Consider the following 10,397-nt stretch of genomic DNA (forward strand, 5'->3'; position numbering starts at 1 on the left):
AGAGAATGAACTAGACAAAAGTCTGCTGTATAAATAAAGGTTCTTTTTCATCATATCCCAGTTAGCACTGGTTGCTCCTAGACTTTTTGATACAGGCCATTATAACTGGTATGAAGTGATATCACATTGTCATTTTAGTATGCCTTTTCTGTATAAATAGTGATGATTAACACATTTTTGCATGCTTATTGAGCATATGTGTGTCTTTCTTATGGAAATGTCTGTTAATATCTCCCCATTTTTGGCTGGGGTGTCTGTGAGTCTTGGATATTAGACTTTTGTCTGATATCTGTATGTAAATATTTTCTTTTTTCAGTAGTGTTTCTTATTTAATTTAACATTTACTTCTTTTTGCAGGGCAGAAACATTTTATTTTTATATAGTGCATTTTCACTTTTGTTTCTTGGCCAGTGGGGCAAATCATTGAAGATGCACCTCTGAGGACAAAAATCATGCAAATATGCCCTCCTTTAAATTTTCTTCCTACATTTTCACATTTTCCTTTCTATTCTCTCAAATTCTTTATTGTAATTGCACTATATCTGAAGATTTGTCTCTGGGATTTTAATTCTATTCCATAGTTTTAGAGTATGCATTAAAAAAATTTTTTTGAGGTCTTCCCAAGTGATGATCAGGGATCCCTTCAGAAATTCTGGCCAAATGGGCCATTGATTTATTAAGAGGGCCTAAGATGCATGCTAATCTGGCCCCTTCTTACTTCAATTACGCAGACCACTCTGTAGTGTTCGGAGACCTTCAGTTGTCACAACCAGCAGTACTCAGGGCACTGTATGGTTATGGAGATCATACTGTGGTTAGTTATATGAAAGAATGTTTCTTTAACTCAGTACTATTATCTCTAGCCCTGAAGAACTGCTTTTGTTGCTGTACCACACCATTAGGATTACTATATTTTTATAGTATAAAGTTAGGGAATTGTTATGCTTCCTATACTCCTATTTTTCATAATATTACTTTGAGTAATCAGAAATTCTTTGGTTGCTAATAAATTTCACAGTCTTTATTTTATGTCTTTGAAGAATGCGATCAGAAATTTTTGTTTGTTTGGGCTACATCCAGTGATGCTCAGGGGTTACTCCTGGCTATGTGCTCAGAAATTCATCCTGGCTTGGGGGACCATATGGGACACCAAGGGATCAAATCACAATCTGTCCTAGGCTACTGCTAGCCAGGCAGACACCTTACCACTCCATGCCACTGCTCCGGCCTCACAATCAGAATTTTCATGAAAATTTTATTGATTCTGTTCAGTGCATTAGATAGGTAGGTAATCATTTTTATAATTTTAAATCCTTAAACAAGGAAAATATTTTCTTTTTCTGTGTTTTATATTTATTTTAAATAGAATTTCTAATTAGAGAAGAGTAGAATATTCTATTATTCTATTTTATTAGTTGTATTCTAGATTTTTTTCTAGTTTTCTTCTAGAAATCTTCTAGTTTTCACTGAACATGCCTTTAAAGTTTTGTTAAGCTCTTTCCAGGATGCTTGATTTTTTTAAAGAAGAAATTGTGGTACATCTACACAATAGAATACTACACAGCTGTTAGGAAAAATCAAGTCATGGAATTTGCCTGGACATGGAGACTATTAGGCTGAGTGAAATAAATCAGAGTGAGAAAGACAGGCACAGAATAGTCTCACTCATCTGGGGGATTTAAGAAAAATAAAAGGGGCCAGGTGGTGGTGCAGGGCATAAGGTCTCTGCCTTGCCTGCACTAGCCTAGGACAGACTGTGGTTCGACCTCCGGCATCCCAAATGGTCCCCCAATCCAGAAGTGATTTCTGAGAGCAGAGCCAGGAGTAACCCCTGAGCAGCACCGGGTGTGACCCCTCCCAAGAAAAAAACAACAACAAAAAAAAAGTAAAAGAAAAGACAGTATGGTAATAGTGCCCAGAGACAATAGAGATTCAGGACAGAAGGACTAGCCCATTATATGAATCTTACCAAAAAGAGCAGTGAGCATAGTTATAGAAATAACTGCACTAACAACTACCATGGCAATGATAGTGAGAGATAGAAATAGAATGCCTGTGCTAAAGACAGGTAGAGGATGGGGGAGGAGGAAAATGGGGAACATTGACAGTAGGAAAATTACAGTGGTGAACGGGGTATGTACATTAAATGAGTGAAATCCAACTATTAACATTTAACCATGGTACTTATATTAAAAAATATTTAAAAATGAAACTGGAGTGGACACAAAGCAAAGGGTTGGAGTGTCAAAAAAAAAAAGAGAGAGTGAGAGAGGCTGAAAAGGGAAGTCAGCCCCGCCTCCACCAACCTTGGTGGGTGTCCCGCCCCTTAAGGAAGTCGTCACTACCTCGGCCCCACCAATACCCCTACCTCATCAATGATTCGTGTTACCTTAGCGGAAGTCCAGCCCTCAAGGAAGTGGCATCACTCCTTCCCCTCCCACTTCCCATCTTATATAAGGAGGGACCAACGGGACCACGAGGTCTTTGTCCCTGTCCTATTCTGGGCACACATTGACCTTGGCCATTCCGAATGGTCAGTAATAAAGCACTTTTTAGAGCATTTGCTGGGACCTCGGCCTCTTCATTTCTCTGTTTCGGGCAGCTAGATTAGGACGCCCGGACCTTTCAAGGCCAGAGAGATAACATGGAGGTACAGTGTTTGCCTTGCATGCAGAAGGCATCCCATATTGCCACGGACGTGTTGCATCCAGAGGCAAAACCTTAGTGGGTTAGATAAATTCTCTAAGCGGGAAACACGAAGCGGACGAATATGAAATAATGATACCACACGCAGTAAGTGTGGGGTCAACACATCTCTGGCAAGAGTGCGACAAATTGAATCTTAGGCAAAGGAGTATTTAAAGGGAAAAGAGAGGCCAGTCTAACATGAAAGGAATGTAATGTACATTGTTTGATTTCAGAACAAATACACATAACTTTAGGTGGTCTGTAATCTTAGAATAGAATAGGTTTCAGTTAGAGGATAAAAGGAAGACTAAATTCTTGCATATAAAAGAAGTTTCCTGGCCCTAGCTGTTATTAGGTGTTATTTCTGATGTAAATTAAGGGATAGCAGGAATCCTGGTTTACTCCTGATAACAAATATTCTTGACCTGAGGGAAATAGTATTCTAGCTAGGAGCTAAGACCCACTTCCTATGATCTGATAATAGAAAGAGAATAACACTAAAGAAAGGGATACAATAATTATACCTAGTAAAATAATCTAGTTCTACATTGACCAAACCTGTTTGCAAGCAGGTATTCAAAGTGACATAGAGAGTTTCCTAAGACAGAAATCATTATGCTTTGAAGCTCAAAAGTAGCTGGTGAGCTTTGAGTTGCAAATATACCAAACCAGCAGGGAACTTCTGGCAGTATTGCTTTGGTACTGAAATTCCTTTGTGAGTGCAGTATAGCTAAAGCCGAATATCTGTAGTAAGCAGAAACGAATTAAAGGGAAAAAATGTTGAGTCACTACCATGTAGGAAGTATGACAGGAATATCGCCAGTGATCCACGCAAAGGGTCAATGATAGACCTCTAAACGGGCCTTCTGGCAGATATTTCTTGGGAGAAAAAATTAGGCACTGCACCAGGAAGGCAAAAGCCACGTCTGGTGTGTGCCCCCCTATGTAGGGGGTAACACCATATGGTACCTGAGCCTCTTAAGATCGTTTTCTGAGTGTTAGAGCCAGGAGTAACCCCTGAGCACTGCCGGATGTGACCCAAAAACCAAAGGGAGGGGGAGGGGAGAGAGAGAGAGAGAGAGAGAGAGAGAGAGAGAGAGAGAGAGAGAGAGAGAGAGAGAGAGAGAGAGAGAGAGAGAGAGAGAGAGAATTGTAACTTGATTTTATTTTACTATCTGTTTGTTTGCATGCTTTGGAGTCACAGCCAGTGGTGTTCAAGGTTTATTTTTTGGTTCTGTGGTCCCGGTTAACTTCTGGAGTACTCAAATAATCATATGAAGTGCTGAATCAGATACAAGCAAGACAAGTGTCCTAACTATGTAATACTTCTTTGGACCCTGCTAGGGGATTTAACATTATTTTCTTTTTCATGATTGCCTTCCAATAGCTGACCTGGGTTTGATCCCCAGCATCCCATAGGTTCCTCCAAGCCCTGCCAGGAGTAATTCTTGAATGCAGAGCCAGGAGCAATCACAAAACATAAGAAATTGTCTTCTAAAATAGTTTGCTAATAAAAATGCAACAAACTTTTTTATTTTTAATTTTCATTTTTAACTTTATTTAAAAAACCATGCATCACATAGCTGACATAGTTGGCATTGTAATACATTTGTTTCCAGATAAACGAGAATTTAAAAAAGAATAACATTTATAAAACAAGAAACAGAAGAAAAAAAAAACAAAAAAGTACAGCATCAAGAAAATTTGTGAAAATTATTATATCTGAGAACAAATAGAGCTATCAAGAAAATAGAAACTGGCATGGAGACAAACCTGCAAAGTAACCAGTACATTTAGTTAGATCATAGGGTTCAGGGAAGAGCCAGGTACAGAACAATTGCAGCATTTTCCAGAACTTTAAGAGAATGAATTACATTCTCCATCTGTTTATGACTCTGCAGGGCTCCTTAGCCAAGGGAAAAGAGCTCAATTATCTTGGCAATGTTTTGAAAAAACATTGTTGAAGTCCTGGCTCCTTCATTGGCCAAGCAAGCTGGCCAGGGCATTGGTGTGAGTCTAAGCAATTTGGCTTCTTCGAGTGGGCAAAGAATGTAGAACAGATTGCGGCAACAATAAATTCAGTAAGGTTAGTCGAAGTATCTGCTAAAGAACATGAAAGATGGAGTAACTAATTCAACATTGCAATACCTTCTCCAGTGTCTCAATAAAGTTGAGATAGCTCTAACTGTTCAGTTCTGAGTCCAAAAGAAATTCTACCATATGCTTTAGGCTATAAAATATTTGTATTGTTTCTGTGATCTTTCTCTTAACTTGTCTTCTTCATTTGCCATGTAATTCTGTAAGAAGGTAAACTTAGTTATGCTTTGGGACCACACCCACTGGTGGTCAGGATTTACTCCTGCATTTATTCCTGGAAAGGCTCCAGAGCCCATATGAGGTGCTAGGAATTTTACCTGGGTCAGTTGCATGCAAGGCAAGAGGCCTACCTTGTACTCTGGTCATAGGTAATATTTTTTAAATATTATAATTTTGAGTCCTCTTTCTACTTTCTCTAAATGCAAATATAAGAGCATTTATTTTAATGTGAAATCACTAATTTGTATAGTTATTTTTTCTTACAAGATTTGTAGATAAGGTGTACAAAATTAATTTAATTGTTTTTAATTAACTTTTTGATATCTGTATATTATGCCAATTACTCTCTTGGAACTATTAAAGAATCAGATGGTCTGAAAGAAAAATCAACAATTGCTACTATATCTGTCCTTCTACTTTTATGTCCTATTATTTAGCATAGTTAATTGTTTAATATAAGAAAAGGATTTGACAAGATTGTGTGCTATCATTGCTTTCTGTTATTGAAGCTTGTTCTTAGTCAAAGGAAAGAGTGGCCTCTAAGGGCTGCTAGTCCAGTTTCCATAAGTTATGATTAAGAAAAACCTTATACTTTTGCCATTTCTCACAAAAGGCTCATGTTTTAGTTGCAACGGAATTTTGTTTATGTGGAATTGAAAATTCTATTTGTAAATGAGGTGTTCAGGATTGGTAAGGGACACTTTTGAATATATGTGCACTATCAATTATCCAATCAAATGCGCTTAGAAAATACAAATTTATGGGTGCCAGAGAGGTGGCATGGCGATAGGGCGTTTGCCTTGCACGAGTCTGACCTAGGAGGGACTGCAGTTCAATCCCCAGAAGTCCCATATGGTCCACCAAGCCAGGAGCAATTTCTGAGTGCAGAGCAGGAGTAACCCCTGAGCATCACTGGGTGTCCCCCCCAAAAAAAAGTAAACAAAAAAAGAAAATACAAATTTATAGATAAAATTATTAAGAATATTCAGGTAGTAAGACTGGAGAAATCATACAGGTGACTTGCTTTGCATGCGATGATCAACTCTGATTTGATCTCAAACATCTACACCTTCCTGCAAGCATTTCCAGAAGTGTTACCTGTATGCAGAGACAGGAGTAAGCCCTGAGCATCACCAAGTTTGACCAGATAACAAACAATAAAGAAAAAAAATAAAGAATAAAAAATGTGAGAGTAGAACTAAACCAAGCATAAACTATTTCTGGTTCTGAAGATCCCTTCATTTATTTAAAATCCAATGCCCTAATATTGAGTAGCTACACCAATGAACTATAACAAAACTCCCATACTATGGATGAGCCCAAGAGAAAGTTTGGGATGAAATGTATGGAAGTCTGGGCCCAAAGTCAACAGAAGAAACTGAACAGTAAGTAGAGGAAATGAGAAAAATCACTTGGTCTTTGTCCCTGTCACCCTTTGACTAAGGGTGGTGAAGATCCCTTCTGAGGGTTTCTTAGAACTCATTCATCCTGGGGATGGAACTAGTGACCATTGTGGATGTGTTTTTTTTTCAGGTTTTCACATTGGTTGTTTACCAAACTCATCTGGGTTTTTCCCACAAGGTCTCAAATCTCTTGTCTAATAGAGCCCTTGTCCTCTCTGGTCTTTATTTGAGGGCTTCATTATCATTGCAGAAAGGCTGAAGAATCATCCTTTTATAATGCATAATCCTTGAAAACCAGCTTATCAATCACCACAAACATCCTGTGTAGCTTCTGAGACAGGGAGTTGATTTATTTTCAAAGGACTTCTATGTCACAGACAGAATTTTAGTGACCTCTTCATTCGGATCTAGAAGCTATGTAACTGTGTCCATCAAAAGTCTTCAGTCCCTTATACTTACCTGGCAGGGAAGATACCATGATCACGAAGGTGGTTTCCCCAAGGCAAGGCTCATCCATTGCACTCTGGATGTGCTGACCCCTGCTTTTTCCCCAAATGTGGGAAACTGCATAATTTGTGGTAGTGGGGGACTACGTTCACGTTCGCTCCTGAAAGGAACAAAAAGTCTTCAGGCCCATCTTCAGTTCAGCTGAAGCGTTCACAGCCCCTGAGAAAGTGATCTGCATCCCTTAGCACATAAATTTTACTCGCAGGTCTTGAAGGTAAAGCTCCACTTTTCTATAACTGTCAAAGGCCTAAAGTGGCTAGAAAAAAAATTTATTTTGTAAGTAATTCTAACTCAATGGGAACTTGGATCCCTCAAATTTACTTTTGCCACTATTCAGAAGTTAAATTTTGGAAAAAGTTATATTTAATATTCATTATAGTTTAGGGAAGGTAATGCATATATATTCTCTTGGAACAATTTTATATTTTATTTTTACTTTGGATAGAGAGCAAGAGAGTAGGATTTATTAAAATATGATTTATATAAGACCATTGATCCAAAAACCCATATTGAATGTTTTAAAAGAGTAATACTAGTTGCAAAGGTTAACAGAAGAATATGCATGGCATTATCATGTCATTTTAAATCACATACTACTTCTTAATTGCCTTGATATGAATACAGTACCAGCTAAATAATTGTGTAACACGGGACAGGTTTGTAATCACTTGCTCACTTGGAAAAATGAGGATAATCAGATAGTAACTCATGAGCACAGCATGAAAATAAAATGTAGCAGTGCAGCAGTGCCTTGTCCATGAACTGGTAAGTTATCAATAAAAGTGAACTAGTCTAGTATTAATGAAATAATTGTTTTGTATTATGACTATGAAGACTCTAGGTAGTATTTTCACAGATTACTTTATTTGTATGCATTCATAAAAAATACTTATCACTTGCTAATTAAAAAATAATCTTTGTATTTGTTGCACAAAAATTGTGTATATGTGTGTGTTGTATAAAAGGTTTGAATAGTTAAAAGAATATTCATCAGGGACATGCCATAATTGTATTAGGACTGGAAGTAGGAAAATAAGGTCACCTAAATTTTCCTTCACAAACCACTGCATTTTCATGAAATTTAAATTAAAAAAAAAACAGATAATACTTCCCTTGATCAACCCTGTTTCTCTTATCCTGAGTAATGATAAAGCTCCTACAATATTAATTTTAAAACTGCTTTGTTATCATTTATCTTTGGCTTATGCTACTAAAGAAAGCACCTGTAATTTTAAATGGCATGGAAAAATAGAAAATATTTTACACAAATATGAGACTTCACCTTAATGATAATAGATAATGTTCTCATTATTAGCTATTAGATTTACCTAATCAGATAAATCAAGAAGGCTGAGGATAGAATACAAAAGTCTGAAACATTGAAGTTAAATCTCACATTCCATATAACCCAGGTCTAGATAGAGATCTACTGGCCCCGAAACAGCACTGTGTGTTTGTGTAGGGCTCTGGTGGCCCCAGATCTTTAGGTTAATTTTACTTGCTCATTTATTTTATTTTGTTGTTGTTGTTTTGTTTTGTTTTATTTTGGGGGGTCCACACCCGATGACACTCGGGATACTCCTTGCTGTGCGCTCAGAAGTCGCTCCTGGCTTAGGGACCATGTGGGAGGCCAGGGATAAAACCTAGGTCCGTCCTAGATCAGCCGAGTGCAAGGCAAAAATGCTCTACTGCTACACTACTACTCCAGCCACCCCCCTATTTTTGTTCATTTATTTTAAAAAGACAAAATTCAGTACACTTCTTTTTAAAATATAAAATATATTATATAATATACAAATTTCAGAGATTTTTCTGTCTATATGCTTATTACTGGTATTGAAATAGCAGCATATTTCTGTTAGCATTGCTATCCCTTCTATCCTTTAATTTCTCAGTCTAAAGCCAATACCAGAGATAATTTCAAACTTTGCTTCCTAAATCAAACTTTATAATTTTACAACAAACAAAACACAAGAAACTTTACATTAATGAAACTTACATTAATTAATTAGGGTGAAGTATATGAGTAAAGTTTATAAATGAAACAATGGTCTTAATTAAGTTTCACATATATTTGAAGTAACAGAGCAAGGGCATATACTAAGCCATAGGAAAACAGCCCCTTAGACTTTGACCCCAGAGCAAAGTTTAAGAAAGGCCAGTTAGTTGTCATGGAGGTGTAGGGAGCAAGAACTGAAAGGGCAAGAGGGACCTAATGCTGTTACACAGGGTTTGGGCCCTTTCCAATGTAGCATTAGATAGAAATATTGTTCACCAAAAACACATATGCTTTTCAAATAAATTATCTCATATTTTTAGTTAAAAAAGAAGGAAAGAGGAGCCAGAGCAGTAGCACAAACAGTACGGTGTTTGCCTTTCACAACCGTAGTTTGTTCCCCTGGCATCCCATATGGTTCCCCAAGCCATGAATGATTTTTGATTGCTTAGCCAGGAGTAATCCCTGAGTGTCACTGGGTGTGTCCCAAGAAAAGCAAAATAAATAAATAAATAAATAAATAAAATAAATAAGTAAATCAAATGAAGAAAGGAAAGAAAGAAAGCATGAGAACAGACAATATAATAAACTTTGGGAGTCTGGCCCCATGCTGAAATGACAAAAGGAGCAGATAGTGATGTGCAGAATAGCAAGGATAAATGGAATAGGCAGGGTAAGGTTAGAGAAAGGAAGCCCCCGAAGTGGAAAATAATAACAATGTCACAGACCAGGAAATACAAAAGGGCCAGGTAACAGCCAATTTAACATTCTGCTACCTCTAGCTTTTTATATTTTATTTTATTTTATTTTATTTTATTTTATTTTATTTTATTTTGGAGCCAATCTGATGGTGCTCAGAGTTTACTGCAGCTCTCCATTCATGGATCACTCTTGGCAGGATTTGGGGAATCCATAATTGGTTCCAGGAATCTAACCAGGGTTGACCATATATATTCAGAGCAAGAACCCTACCCTCCGTATTTCCACCTGTTCCTGACCCACCTCTATCTTAACTCTATGACTGCCTCAAGATTAGAGAAACCCCAAGCATAATAAAACATCTTCGTGACAGTTTACAGTTGCCATGACAATTCATGAAAGTACTAAAAGATGGTGGGAATTTAGGTTTCAAGTACATCAAACCCATAGGAGGAAGAGAATGAGTGGAGGTAGAAAGGGATAGAAGCCTGACACCAACCGTAAGAGGCAAAACAGATGCTTTGATGTTCTATTTGGCCAATCCCCAACAATCTAAACTCTTATGAGAGTCTGCTATTTTCAGCCTTAATTTTTGTTTTTCCTAAGTAAGTAGCTTGATCTGAGTTTCATCATTTAGTTATTTTCCACTTGCTTTTTAATCTGAGGTTGTGGTGACATGGACCTTCCTATGTCAACAGGCCAGATTTGAGAGGTGTCCAGTGAATTGTAGGGGTTGGGGGGGGGGGGTAGAGGTGTTAATAGTATTGGTTGTGGTATGTGTGGTGCTG

At 37.5% G+C, this 10,397-nt stretch overlaps 1 non-coding gene across 1 annotated transcript; it reads left to right on the forward strand.

Annotated features, from left to right (window-relative positions):
* The first annotated feature begins 6,858 nt into the window (after positions 1-6,858).
* LOC126002825 (U1 spliceosomal RNA) lies at positions 6,859-7,017 on the forward strand. The gene has a single exon (XR_007493451.1). It is a non-coding gene; the product is annotated as a U1 spliceosomal RNA (small nuclear RNA).
* Positions 7,018-10,397: the final 3,380 nt, after the last annotated feature.

The sequence above is a fragment of the Suncus etruscus genome, chromosome 2 (genome assembly GCF_024139225.1).
Source record: "Suncus etruscus isolate mSunEtr1 chromosome 2, mSunEtr1.pri.cur, whole genome shotgun sequence".
In the NCBI taxonomy this organism is placed as follows: domain Eukaryota; kingdom Metazoa; phylum Chordata; class Mammalia; order Eulipotyphla; family Soricidae; genus Suncus; species Suncus etruscus.